This window comes from Macaca fascicularis, chromosome 20 (genome assembly GCF_037993035.2).
Source record: "Macaca fascicularis isolate 582-1 chromosome 20, T2T-MFA8v1.1".
Lineage (NCBI taxonomy): Eukaryota > Metazoa > Chordata > Mammalia > Primates > Cercopithecidae > Macaca > Macaca fascicularis.
This window is the reverse complement of record NC_088394.1, coordinates 68,069,287-68,084,531: the sequence shown is the minus strand read 5'-3', so window position 1 is coordinate 68,084,531 and position 15,245 is coordinate 68,069,287. Positions and strand designations below refer to the sequence as shown.

General features: G+C 39.7%; 1 protein-coding gene and 1 pseudogene across 1 annotated transcript in view; one reads left to right on the top strand and one right to left on the bottom strand.

Annotated features, from left to right (window-relative positions):
- PMFBP1 (polyamine modulated factor 1 binding protein 1) overlaps positions 1-15,245 on the bottom strand; it is a 532,821-nt gene that overhangs the window by 158,472 nt on the left and 359,104 nt on the right. The gene's annotated exons all lie outside the window — the stretch shown is intronic.
- LOC135968813 (c-Myc-binding protein pseudogene) lies at positions 12,563-13,104 on the top strand (annotated as a pseudogene).

The following is a 15,245-nucleotide window of genomic DNA, read 5'->3' as shown; positions in this document are numbered from 1 at the left end:
GGCTCTCTGTTTGTCTGTTATTGGTGTATAAGAATGCTTGTGATTTTTGCACATTGATTTTGTATCCTGAGACTTTGCTGAAGTTGCTTATCAGCTTAAGGAGATTTTGGGCTGAGACGATGGGGTTTTCTAAATACACAGTCACGTCATCTGCAAACAGGGACAATTTGACTTCCTCTTTTCCTAACTGAATACCTTTATTTCTTTCTCCCACCTGATTGCCCTGTTTCAACGACGTTCTCTTGAGAGATCTTTGGAAGTATTTGTAGAAAAGTTTTGCAGTTCCTGTCCGGACATAACTGCTTTGATATGGAATAAAATAAATAATCAACTGAACCACCTGTACATTTGGCCACCTAATAAATATTCATAGATACTACCCTCTGTGCCTACATACCTAAAATGAGAAAAACTATCTATGGAAGACACTACTGATTGGCTAGCCCAAAGCCATTTCTAACCCCTTGTCTTTTGCAGCCTTCCCACATAGAGACTGGGGTGGTAAATTCTTGCTTTCCCAGCAACATGGGCAGTGAGGGTGGCTTTGGGACCCATCTGGCTGTGAGGTATAAGCAGATGTCTGTGAGAGCAGTGGGATGGGACTTCTGGGGAAGCTGCTCATTTCTAGGTAGAAAGATATAGGCACAGAGGGCATGATTTTTCTCCCTTCTTCACCTTTTTTCCTTCTTTGGGCACACACATCATGGTTGATGCCATAGCACTCATTGTGTAACCAATATGAAGGAAAAGTCAAGAATCTCAGCATCTTTGGCTCTGACATCATAGATAGAAAAGGCTTGGTTCTTTGATGACATTTTTGAGTATTGAATCAATGCCACCTAGACTTATTTGAGGGAAATAAAGCCTATTTGTTTAGCTCACTTTTTTTTTTTTTGAGAGACTGGGTCTCACTCTGTCACCCAGGCTGGAGTGCGGTGGCACAATCATAGCTCATTGTAACCTTGACCTCCTAGTGATCCTCCCACCTCACTAGGCTATAGCTGGGTGTAGTGGTGTGTACCTGGAGTCCTAGCTACTCAGGAGGCTGAGGAGGGAGGATCACTAGGAGATCAAGTGCTCATTTCTAGGTAGAAAGATATAGACAGTATATCATTGATTCAGCTCATTAGCACTTGATCTTCTGGTGATCCTCCCACCTCAGCCTCCCGTGTAGATAGGACTACAGGTACACACCACCACCCCCCAGCTATAGCCTGCTATTGTTGTTTCTATTCCTTGCAGCCGAATGGAGTCCCACCTGGTTGAAAAGACAAATTTATACTTATTACAAATGTGTCACATTCTATTATAATTGTTGGCTCTAGACATAGTTTATAACAAACTCTTGATTGTGGTCTATGCTTTTATACCGATTTCTCATTTCTTATCTTTGCTCAGGGTTGATGATTTTTTTTTTTTGAGACAGAGTCTTGCTCTGTCACCGAGGCTGGAGTGCAGCGGCATAGTCTTGGCTCACTGCAACCTCCACCTCCTGGGTTCAAGCAGTTCTCCCGCCTCAGCCTCCCAAGTAGCTGGGACTACAGGCATGTGTCACCACACCCAGATAATTTTTTGTATTTTTAGTAGAGACAGGGCTTCACCATGTTAGCCAGGATGGTCTCAATCTCCTGACCTCGTGATCCGCCCACCTCGGCCTCGAAAAGTGCTGGGATTACAGGCATGAGCCACCTCACTCGGCCAGTTGATAATCTTAATAGAGGTGAGCAGACTTTTTCTATAAAGGGTCAGATAGTAAATATTTTAGATTTCATGAGCCAAATCTCTGTCACAATTACTCAGCTCTGCTATTGTAGTGTGGAAGCAGCCATAGATAATATGTAAATGGTGAGTGTGGATGGGTTCCAGGAAAACTTTATGTACAAAGAAAGGCAGTTGGTCTATGTGCTGTAGTTCGTCAACACCTGATCTTAGTCAAGCCCACCTGAGAAAGTGAAAATAGCTCCAAATTTCTACAGGTCCTGGGTTTCTACCTAGATCTGACAGTGTCAGTCCGTTTTCTTTTCCTTCTTGCCCCCTTCACCTGAGGGATCCTTAGGGAAGACTGATTGCAACCCCTCAGCTAAAACCAAATCAGAAGGAATTTAGAGTTCCCCTGGGAGAAGTATTTCCCCAGCATATACTGTTTGGAGAGTGCAGAGAATAGTATGAGATTTCCCTCTCAACATAGATCTTCTTATAAAGGAGTCAGTGAAGGAGAACTTTCACTTTCCTCTCCCATTGGTGAATGTGAGAGACCTGTGATGGTTATTAGTCTTGTGAATATAATCAAATCTCAGTGATTCTGGTTCTATATGAATTGTGGATTTTCTCTTATTTTCCTTCCTACCTTTCCTTCCTTTCTTTCGGCCCTTGCATGTTCAAGTGATGCCAAGGAAATCCGAGGAGATGCAGCTCAATCTGTCACCTCTTCTCTCTTCGTTAAGGCAGCTCTGATACATGGAAGGGTGAGTAGACGTTGGAATTATTAGCTAACATTGGATTGGGAGTTATTTGTGGATTGAAGTTATTATGTTATCCCTATTTCCTATTTCCATGGAATACTTTGTAAGTAAGTTCCCTGTCAGTGGTGGAAATGTGAATGAATTGCAGTTTCTTTTTCTGTTATGGAACAGAGAAAGACCAAGCCAGTTTCCAAAATCTTAATGTATTGTGAATGCATTAAAAACATTTTTTTTAAGTTGTGGGTACATAGTATGCGTATATACTCATGGAGTACATGAGATATTTTGATACAGACATGCAATGTGTAATAATCACATCAGGGTAAATGGGGTATCTGTCACCTCAAGCATTCATCATTTGTGTTGCAAACAACCCAATTATATTCTTTAAGGTATTTTTAAATGTGCAATTATTTTTTACTATAGTCACCCTGTTGTGCTAGCAAATACTAGGTCTTATTCATTCTTTCTAACTATTTTGTTCGTACCCATTAGCTATCCCCACTTCTTTCCCACCCTCCCCACTACCCTTCATAGCCTCTGGTAATCATCCTTTTAGTCTCTATCTCCATGAATTCAGTTGTTCAATTTTTAGCTCTCACAAACAAGTGAGAACATGCAAAGTTTGTCTTTTTGTGCGTGGTTTATTTTACTTAATGTAATGACCTTCAGTTCCATCCATGTTTCAAATGACTGGATCTCGTTCTTTTTTATGGCTGATTAGTACTCCATTGTGTATATGTATCACATTTTCTTTCCATTTGTCTGTTGATGGACACTCAGGTTGCTTCCAAATCTGGCTATTGTGAATAGTACTGCCATAAACATGGGTGTACAGATATCTTTGATACACCGATTTCCTTTCTTTTGAATATATACCTAGGAGTGGGATTGCTGGGTTGTATGGTAGTTCTGTTTTTAGCTTTTTGAGGAAACTTCAAACTGTTTTCCATAGTGGTTGTACTAATTTACATTCCCATTAACAGTGTATGAGGGTTCTCTTTCCTCCATATTCTTGCCAGCATGTGTTATTGCCTGTCTTTTGGATATAAGCCATTTTAACTGGGGTGAGATGATATCTTATTGTAGTTTTGATTTGTGTGAATGCATTTTTAAAATGTTTAATTGGGAACCTCTTCTGATTTGATTCCACTGACATGCTGAGGAACCAATGAATATTTGGGCATGCAAAACATTAAATTCCCCTGCATTTAATTTTGATGTTCAAGTTGGAAAACCCAGAAATTTCCTTTAGGTGGATTCAGAATTTTCCTTTGGGGGGTTCACAAGAAAACCATCTTCCACAATCAGTGTAACTCCTTTAAAGGTGAAGTCATATAGCTGTACTTCCTTATATCTCTCTGCTGTTTGAGGAGTGATTTCTGGCTCTGTCTACATATCTGCTTCTGGAAATATAAAAAGAGTGCAAAGTTGCCACGAAGTTTTGATTCACTGTCATTAAAGAATAAGAAGTAAAACTAATGTAATGCCATTTCAGTGGATTCACAAGGAGAAAGTACATTTCGAGGGTCTCCAGATCACTGCAAATTTTATTCGCACAGGTACAGTTAGTCACAAGCACAAGAAAACACTTATAAATTTCTTTCTATTCTGATCAGTGTTTTTTTTTTTTTTTTTTTTTCCAGACAAGGTCTTGTTTTGTCACCCAGGCTGACATGCATGGTGCAATCATAGCTCACTGCAGACTCAAACTCCTGGGCTCGAATTATCTTCCCACTTCACTTCCCCAAAGTGCTGGAATTACAGGTGTGAGCCACTGTGCCTGGCCCTGATCAGCCCTTAAACAGGCTAAGGGGATGAGAAGAAGCTATAATGAACCTTCAAACTTCAACATGAAGCCCAAGACAATAGATCTTTGTCATTGCCAGATTATATGAAACTCAGATAGAATTGCCTGACCACTTCAGTTTGCTGGAGAGCAGATGGTATTCAATTCAACTAACTTTTATGGGGTTCCTGCCATTTTCCAATTACAATCCTAGATATGGGGAAGCGCTAAGGTGAATGGGTTCTCATGAAATTCACAATCTATAGGAACACAATATATAGAATCTTAAGAGACCTGTGAACAAATAAATTACAACATGAGGGATAAATGAAGTATAGAGGTATGTTCAAAGTTATAGATGTAGTGTGAATGAAGACATGGTTAAATTTTTCCGGGGAGGTAACAGAAGGCTAGTGGAGGATGTGATTTTGTGGGAGTAGGTGGGTGGGACCTGGGTGTGGGTAAACAAAAGTGAAAAACAGGCCTGGAAATAAAGGTTGCATTCTTTCAAAACTGAGTAGCACTGGATGGTCATTTTATGTTCTTTCCTTTGGAATTGCCACTTGGGACTTTCAACAAAGGAAGGAAACTCAATTAGACCACCTCAGATGTCATACAGAACACTGACTTGGCACCGGAAGATCTGTACTTATGTCCTAATTCTTCAATTTAACAAGCTTTGTGGCCTTGGACAAATTGGCCGACATTTTTGAGCTTCAGTTTTCACCTCCGTAAAATCATGCAGTTGGACCCTCCTACTGGTCCTCAAACCTTTATGTCTTGCATTCTATCAATGTTTGAACTCTGTCCTTACAAGCCAGTTTCATCCCCACTCTGATCGCTCCTCCCTCCAACCAAAGAATAAAAGGAGCAAGCAAGAAAGCTCCTCTTCCAAGCATGACACTTACATGCTTACAGGCCATCTATGGTCCTCTTCATAATTTGTGCTTTTCAATTTTTTTTCTGGGATTTAAGTTTTAGAGAATAAATTTTATCATGAATCTTCAATTGTTCTAAAAACCTTGCAGCTTACTTAACCTAGTTTGTTTTCCTGCTAATTGAGAATCCTTCTAGCATCTTGCCCTGTGTTCCTCTTGAACACTCAAAATCATGGGCCCGAACTTCATTCATCTACTCCTTTTCCAGTTCAGAAAGCTCAGGCAGGCAAAGTAAAAAAGGGAATAACATGCACATTGGAGCTATAAATAGCAATTGTACAACTGATTGTAAATACCAAAGGCTAAAGACGTAAGTAGTAATCAAATAGCCTTTCCTTTGGGACAGCTGCAGGAAGAAGTAGTCCACAGCCTTCCAGGCAAAAAACAGCCTGCAAGCCCAGGTCATAAACCTTCTGTTTGCACTGGATTGTTAGGGGAAAGATTTCTGGTGCCTGGCATTGCATCTGGCCACAATGGTTGCACAGCAGCTACCGACTGAGGAACAGACAACTGAAGCAGAAGCTCTGGGTTTGACCTTGAGCATGGCCACTCCAGAAACTTCTCTGCACCCCAGTGTTTTCAGATGGAAGATCAGAAATAATGACTCCTGCTTCACAAGGTTGACGTGAAGATTTCATGTAGATGTTGTTTGAAACCGAGTTTTGGAAAAATATTCAAGAAGTGGTGGAGGCCGGGCACAGTGGCTCACACCTGTAATCCCAGCACTTTGGGAGGCCGAGGTGGGCAGATCACTTGAGGTCAGGAGTTCAAGACCAGCCTGGCTATCATGGTGAAACCCCATCTTTACTAAAAATACAAAAATTAGCCAGGCATGGTGGGACATGCCTGTAATCTCAGTTACCGGGGAGGCTGAGGCAGAAGAATCTCTTGAACCTAGGGGGTAGAGCTGAGATTACATCACTGCACTCCAGGCTGTGTGACAGAGAGAGACTCCGTCTCAACAAAACAAAACAAAACAAAAAACAAATGGTGGAGAATTTCTAGTTGGCTGACCATAACTACTCAGGCAGTTAAGACCAGGTTTTCAGTTGTGAGACATCCCAGGAATTGATGTATTTATGTATATGAACATATACACACATATGCATATATATATATGATCAAAGGGCTTGGAAAAAAGGATAAATAAGGATATGCTATCTAATGGAATAAAATTCTCCAAAATCCTTTTAGATCTGCTAAATCACGAGGCAAGGAGAAGTAATATTTATTTCACCTTTTAAGGAAGATAAAAATCCTGATTTAGTTTTCTGAGATTTGGAGTCTCCTTCCGTCAGCTTCCCCACAGCCCCGGCTCTCATTCCCCAAAGCAGTAAGAACAGAGTTCTCAGCCTCTACATTGATGATTTATCCCGGTCACAGAGGGGACACCCAGCTAACTGAGGTTAACAGCTTTCTCGGTTTCATTTCAAAAAGACATTAGCATGGAGGCTCAATGAAATGCTGATATGCCAAATACTGATTCATTCACCTGCAGAGTTCACTTTAAGGCAGGGACCTATTTGACAGGCAGGGCTGAGCTCCTAGCCTTTTCCTAAAGGGCAATCCCATAATTCATCTCCCAGTGCTAAATTACACCTGACACTTCACTGAAGACGTCAGGTGCACTCACCCAACTGCAATAAGCTTGATGCAGAAGAGGTTTGGAAATGACAAAAGTATTTTTTGAAAATAACAAGACTAATTCAATTGTGGGTGGAAATATCTGTGGTGTAAAATATTCCCAGGCAGAATGCACACATTTGTTTTTGTGTTACGGGCAGGTCTTTTCTCTGGCAATGGGGAATCTCTATGTTGTGCATCACTACCTGAGCTACATGCCCCATGACCTGTCCTTAGATTTGGCCTAGTCACTAAGGAAGCTCCAAGCTTTTCCATCATCTGGGCCTTCCCTACTCTAGTCTCCTTCCAAATTTGCAGGAAAGATGGTTCAAAAGCTACAAAGTCATGCACTCTTACTGCTCCTCTACAGAATTTTCTGCGGAGAGGTTCAAGAATAGGCACAGGGGAAGCAGAAGACCCGTCCCCTACATTAGCAAAGCCATCAAGTGCTTGAGCATGGCCCTTAACTTGTTATCAGGCCCCAGGGATGCTTTGGTGAAAGAAAAGAAAGAACAAAACAAAACAAGACAAAACAAAACAAACCCAAAACCTTGACAAGTGAAGCCAAGTAGCTTCCTAATGGTCCCATCCAGGAATTTAGTGGGTGCAGGGAGTTGCTGGTCATTTATCTGATGCTGTATGAAGAGAGCACATGAGGCTTTAGCCTGGCCAGAGCTCACGAGAACTTTGGAGGGATGAGGTGAAATGTTTTCTCTGTAACTCAGAAAGTCTTCACTGAGTATGTGCTAGGTGTTGAGGACACTGCAGTGAACAGGCAGACACAGGGGTCTTCTCTCATGGGGCCTCAGGTCTCACTTAGGACACCTGAGCTTAAAAAGAGCTAAGATGATTGACCTGCTGGGCAGTGCCCAGCACCTCTTAGGTGCTTAATAACTGTTGAATGAAGACATTGTAAATAGGGTAAAAGCAAATGAGCTGAACATTACTAAGCGCCTCTCTGTCCCAGATTCCATGCTAGGCCCTTTCCATTACATTATCTAATTCAGCACAAAATGAACAGTTAAAGTCAAGGTCAGACTCTGGCACATGGCTTCTGAGACAGTCTCTTTCATGGCATACACATGAGAAACAGTTCTGTTTAGTGGAAAGACTCCAAGACTAGGTGTCTGTAAAATTTGGGTTTAGTAACTCTGACATTACTAAAGGTATAGTCTTGGGTAAGGATTTGTCCCCTCTGAGCCTCAGTTTCCACATCTATAATTCAGGGATAATGATACCTCCCTCACAAGGTGGTCATGAGGAATGGATGAGATGAATATGAAATGGCTTTGATTATAAATAAGATCCTGCTCTCTGTAAAAGGAAAATCATATTTTACCCATCCACTTTTTAAGAGCTCATGCTGCTTCTAAACAATTAAATTTTACATAATTTCAATAATTCTAACAAAAAAAATCCGAAACAATATTAAGTTTGACCTGGCAGTTATCGAAATGGTATTTGGAGACTTTTCATCAGAAAGATTCCTACAATAAGCCAAGATTCACTTAAGATGATTATTTGTCCTGTTTTCGTCACATATTTGGGGAAATTACTGATACCTAAATAGTTACTCACTTAAGTAGACATTAAATTCTTTCTTTATAAAGAAGGAATTCTTTATTTATAAATAAATTCTTTATAAATTTATTTAATTTTTATTTATAAAAGAATTCTTTATCAATTATCTTTGCTCCTTCAGCATTTCTATGAGTTTCTTTGGATGAATTAAAATTTTGGAGCAACACAGGAGCACAGCATTTCAATGTATTTTTTTTTTTGAGACGGAATCTTACTCTGTTGCCCAGGCTGGAGTGCAGTAGTAAGATCTTGGTTCACTGCAACCTCAGCCTCCCAGGTTCAAGCAATTCTCCTGCCTCAGCCTCCCGAGTAGCTGGGATTACAGGCGCCCGCCACCACATCTGGCTTTTTTTGTATTTCTAGTAGAGACAGGGTGTCACCATGTTGGTCAGGCTGGTCTCAAACTCCTAACCTCAGGTAATCCACTTGCCTCGGCCTGCCAAAGTGCTGGGATTACAGGCGTGAGCCAACACGCCAGGCCTCTTTTTTTTTTTTTTTTTAATTAAATTTTTTTTTTTTTTTTTTGCAGAGATGGGGGTTCCTGCTATGTTGCCTAGGCTGGTCTCGAACTCCTGTGTTCAAGCAATCCTCTTGCCTAGGCCTCCCAAAGTGCTGGGATTACAGGCATGAGCCACTATGCCCAGCCTCAGATTCTAACTAAATGAAGAACAACCCTATTTAATGACAGCATGACTTTTTTGGGGGTGGGGGAACAGAGTCTCACTCTGTCACCCAAGCTGGAGTGCAATGTCATGATCTCGGCTTGCTGCAACTTCTGCCTCCTAGTCTTAAGCCATCCTCCTGCTTTAGCCTCCCAAGCGGCTGGGCTATAGGTGCACACCAGCATGTCCATCTAATTTTCATATTTTTGTAGAGACAGGGTTTTGCCATATTGTCCAGGCTGGTCTTGAACTCCTGGGCTCAAGCAATCCTCCTATCTCGGCCTTCCAAAGTGCTGGGATTACAGACGTGAGCCACTGTGCCCAGCTGACAGCATGACTTTAAGAGCACTTTCCCCAATCAGTGTTTTAACAATTAAAATGAAAATTATGTGTAACAATTTTTCTAGTAATTCTTTGTTCTTCTTTTAGTCATTAAAAGAGGTTAAGTGTTGCTTATATTTAATTTTATTTTCTATTTTTATTAACTCTTTTTGTGCTCTAACTGCCTTGGTTTGTGATACTTCCCATGTCAAGATTTGTGAATTCTGTACTTTCATTTTCCTTCCTCCAGATCATCAGTGAAGTGGTTGTGTGATGCCCCATGTCAAGATTTGTGAATTCTGTACTTTCATTTTCCTTCCTCCAGATCATCAGTGAAGTGGTTGTGTGATGCCAAAGTGGGCATGGGTCCTCACGAATGCAGTGGACACTGTCTCCCACCTAAATATAAGGGACCAATGTTTGTCACTGCTCTTTGTTTATGGTCCTTGAGCCAATTTTCAATAGCACATATTCTACCCAATTTGAATTAATTTTGCAAGTGGAAATTCATGGAGTAGTGTATCAAATGCTTTAGTAAAATCCATATATATTACCTCTAGTGCATTCCCTTCATCCATTAATCTTGTAATGCGATTTAAAAGAGTGATCACATTTGTCTGGAATGATTTGTCCTTTATCCATCCCCAAAGCTGCCTCCTGCTCTTGGCTCTATTATCCTCTCCATCCTTTCAGTTTTTCCCTCTTCACATCTGATTCATTATACTGTTAGACACAGGGTTTATATTTTAACAGATGATAATTACTGGTAACACCTTTCTTTCTGTTTAGAAAATATTTAAGGTTTTCAAGTAATCTTTAAAATGTGGATTATTGAAAATGTCTACTGACTTAAATTTGCAAGCAAATTGCTTTAATACAATCTCTTTACTTCAAGCCATGATTCTGAAAACATTTTCCCAGGCCTTATTTTCTTTTAAAATAAGTTTTGTTATGAACCATAAAACAGTATTTAAGCTGTCTTTCCTGTTCTGCTTGTTTGAATTGTTTTTTCCAGCCTCCTATTTCCCCTTCTGCCTGGGAAAGATGTGTACAGTATTATGTAAATTAAGGGTGGTAATCAGTATAAAATTATTGCTGTAATACTAATATATCCACTATGAATGACTATGTTTAATTGCAAAAAAGCTTAGCAAATGTTTCTCTATATGTATTAGATCAATTTGCCTGCCTTCTAAACATACTTCTAAACTTTTAGTTTGGGGTAGATTCTTTTTCTGAAGAGCTCAAATGTTATATACCAAATCAGTAAATTTAGGGTAATAGCTAATTCAAAATATAAGATGTTTTCAAAAGAGGAGAGAGAGCAGGAATGAAAGGAATAATATAACATAAGAAAAGAATGATAAAATCAGAGATGCAGGTATGTAACAGGTAAAAGAGCACGCAATAAGTTGTGGAACTTTAGAATCCTAAGTACAGTTAAGGTGCTGTGGGGTTTCCTTTCAAAAGATGTAGAGGCTCAAATATAGACTAATTCTTTGAGATCAGTTCCTTGACCCACAGTTCCAATGCAAGTGACTTCTCATCTGTCATCATAATCATTGTCCAGCTTTTCTTCTGTGTACAACCAACACTCCATTTAGGAAAGTTAGTGGGAAGGAGGACACAGAATATTGCTTTTCAACTTGCTGCCTGGTAGGTAAAGGGTGGTGAATGCTGAACCAAGGCCCACAAGGATATTTTAGCATCTGCTCCTTGGTTACCTACCAAAGACCCTGATAAGATACCGCTTACAGAATACATGCAGTGAGAATGGGCCAGTGCCTTATAAAATGATGAGGTGAAATAAACTTCATTCAAGTCAAGATCTTAGAACTTTATATTAAATCAGATTCAATTTAGTAACTTAAATTTGTGAGGGTGACTAGTATATTTCAATAGGATAGTCTGTAGGGGTTTATTGAATGCCATTGAAATGCTAATTAAAGACTTGGTTCAACCTGTACTCATACATTAGAACACTGAATAGAAGACCGCTATTAGACAATAAAAATGGTTATAAATTTTTTCCAATTTTATCTCCATGTGGATCTCTACCTTCTTCCTCCTATAATAAACACGTTCATTGTAGAGCAAAAATCAACTTGTACCCAAGAAATATGCAGCCTCACATTGATATGTGAATGTCCATTCATTTGGGTAGGAATGGCAAGTATTTATTACTGGGAAAGAAGAGACGCATACAAAATTAAGTGAATATGCATGAATAAGTCCCAATGCTTATATGACATTAATAGGAAGAAGTTATGTCTGAAAATGTATCTTGCTGTGTACAAGCATCTATGTTTATTCTACATAAAGCATCTGTGCTGAGGACTTAGGAGGGTTTTATTACTAGTGTTCTATTTTTTAAGGAAATATTAACAATCTTTTTCAAATACACAGAGTTCTAGGGAGAATATATACATTATGTATGTGCCTTAAAATTAAATCATTTTTCCTGGCTTTTAATATTTGAATGATAACCTAGATGACAGGTTGATAGGTGCAGCAAACCACCATGGTACATGTATACCTATGTAACAAATCTGCATATTCTGCACATGTATCCCAGAACTTAAAGTATAAAGAAAATTTGAATGATAAAGCCCTAAATAGCTCAGGGTGTGAAGAAAGCCTTTTATCTTCATGTCTCTGCTGCCCCTTTTCCTCATCTGTACTAATGAGAACCTAAAAGAAACAGGTCTGAAATTGGGATATTATTATTATTAGATCGGTAGTACGGGACTGTGATTCCTTAGGAGGCTGAAAACTGAGAGCTGCGCTGAAAGGGAAGTAGAACAGGTGCACATAGTCATCTCTACTCCCTGAAATATGAAGATCTCGTTGATAGGAAAGTTGACTCAAGGAAACATTCAAGCTACTAACTTGAATTTTCTGTTTTAAAGATCATAGTCTATGATCTATGGCTCCCTTATCTTTGAATTTTACTTTCTCCTCCCTTTTAATGTCTAGTGAGCCCCTGCTATATGCCAGATATTGGGCTACATGGTGGTAATATAAAGCCTCACAAGCCATGGTCCATGCCTCAGGAATGTGTGCTCCTGTAGGAGGGACAAACAAGCACATTGAAGCAGAGCCAGTGGTGTACTAAGTGTTAGGCTGGAAAGGTTGTGGAGTGCTCTTGGGACACAGAAGAGTGGCAGCTAACTCTGTCTAGGGGCAGGTTGGTGAAGTTCTTTAGAAGAAATGATATAGTTTTGAAAATAAGTAGGAACTAGCTAGAGTAGGGGTTCTTAACCTGTCATCCACTGATAGCCAAGGATAGGGTTCAATGTGTTTATGAATGTTAGATGGGAAAAAAATCCACCTTTATTTTCATTAATATTGAACTACAGTTTACCATTTCCTTCTATTACAAATGTAGAAAACTGGCCAGCTATGCTGCTGCCGCTGTCACTATGGCCCATTACAAAGCTGCCAACTCGAAGCATGAGCCGTTCTGGAGGTACTTGGAGAAGTCAGGTGTGCTGGACACACTGACCAAGGTGTTGGTATGAAGAACCAGAGAAACCTAACAGTGCTTTGGATTTCTTAAAGCATCACTTAGGAGCTGCTACCCCAGAAAATCCAGAAATAGAGCTGCTTCACCTAGAACTGGTCAAAATGAAAGAGAAATATAAAGCTACTGTAGAAAAAAAAAAAAAAAACTGAAAGCACAGCTTGCTCAGTACGAACCACCTCAGGAGGAGAAGCGTGCTGAATAGGATTCTTCCCAGTTGAAAAGACATGGAAAAACGGTTTTGTATGACTTGAATACTTTGTATAGTGTGTAATCTTTTCTGAATGGATGCTATAGAACTCTTTTAATATGTTTAATTCACCTATCACACTCTGTTATAAACACACAGAATCATCAATAAAAACTCAACATAACTTTCTTTGGGTCTTAAAGCAGGAGAATCCAAAGTAAATCCTGAAAAAAAACTAAACACAGCCATGTAACTCCGTACCTTAAAAGCCATTCTGTTCACTAGTCTGATTAGGAATGACGGCACTGGTTGTATTTTAGCCAAGGCAGTTTAGCATGGAGCTATTCCTCGGTGTAGTTCAGGACATGAACATAGGTACAGTCATTCTTCGAAGGTGACGCAGTTGTGTACATTCCCTATAGGCAGTTGGAGAGATCCGTGTGACACAAGATGCTTTTGTACGGGTTCCCATGAATCTTCTGCTCTTGTTTGTGTAACATCGAACAAATAACTCTTCTTTGCCACCACTTTGCCTTAGATAATTGTGTGTGTGTGCCAGTTTGAACTCTGATACCACATTTTCCTTCTATGCAATCATGCCTTGTTTGATAATCTTGCATTGCTTTGCTCTGAGCTTTAGTGGGTCCTAGCTGCACACTGACCTTTCTGTGCTGTTTTTCAATTTGCCTAATAACAGCGGTTACCCTGATTGTAATTTATGTAACTTTAAACAGGATCACACTGTACCCCCTGCCTGCCTTATTTGCTTACTGAGCATAGAACAGAGGCAATATGCAACTCTGGGTTCACACACAAGCTGGGATGAGAAGAGGAATGAGCCATATATTGTGGAAAATCATAGTTTGTAGGTATAATTATATAGCGCTTGTTTCCCTCAAAGTATTTTTCTAGGCCTGAATTCATTTTATCTTCATTATTCCTGTGAAGTAGGTGGGGACAAGTATGAGGGGAAGTTGGGTGCTGAATTTTTAGGCCAAAGACTGATGTTAATACAAATCACTCACTAACTGTAGAGCCTTGGGCATATTAGTGAACTGCTCTGAGATTTACTGTCTCCATCTGTTTAACGAAAAGAATATCCGTGATGCTTACCTCACAGGGCTGTTGTGAGGGTCAAATGAGAATGTATGTGAAAGATACGTAAATGGTAAAGCACTATATTCTTGTTTGTTAGTCTTTTTTCCTTTCTTTGGGTAGGCCTACAGTCAGATGTTTTATTTTATTAATCACTTATTTTCCTTATTGATAGACCATCATTTTATACACGTATTCCTATTTCATGTATTCGCTCCCTGTTGTTAGAGAACCCATCTTTGTTTTTGGTCAAAACACACATAGAAAACAAAACGATCCAATGAAAACTGGTTTAACTAGCAAAAGCCTTTGCACCTGTTGGAAACTATGACCAAGCCAATTATAACGGCATTTAAATCAGTCATGTTAGTAGGAATGTGGCAAAGACTGGTACCTCTTCTAGTCACAAGTTTGCTTTTGGAGGGGGGCCAGATACTATTGGAAGAACATTCGCTTGAATAGATTTCTCTTTTACCAATTTGAGTGCCTCCTACATGGGCAGCAGTGGACTAAGTGCCGGGTGTGATAAAGAGGAATGACTTAATTATGAGACATGTATATAATCAAATACAGTGTGGGTTAGGACCTGTGACAAACCGTTATAATAAAACATGGCCCCATGAGGGTTTTGGAAGAGAGAGAGACTTGGCTGCTTTAGTTGGTATGACAGTTTCTTGGTAGATACAGGTCGAAATTTTTTTTTGTGGCATCCAATCCTCATGTGCTTTTTACTCATTGGATTAATATTAATATTTCTGTCAGTAAGCCAGGTGACTGTGACTGTCTTTTGTGCCATCCTTTTTGAACAGAATGGCAACATGTGGGTTGGATAATCACACTTCTAGGTGAAACTGACTTGCTTAAACTGCTGTACCAGTTAGTTGAATCTATTTAAACTATTTAAGAATTCAGGATCGGTGTAGCCTACAGAGGTCCTCTTCAGCATTTCTGTCAAGGATTTGGATGAAGACAATATGCAAGAAGATGCTTGATGGAAGAGAAAATGGATTCCATCAGTTAAGCTCCTGCTATGCTTCAGCTGCTTTGTCTATAAAATATCG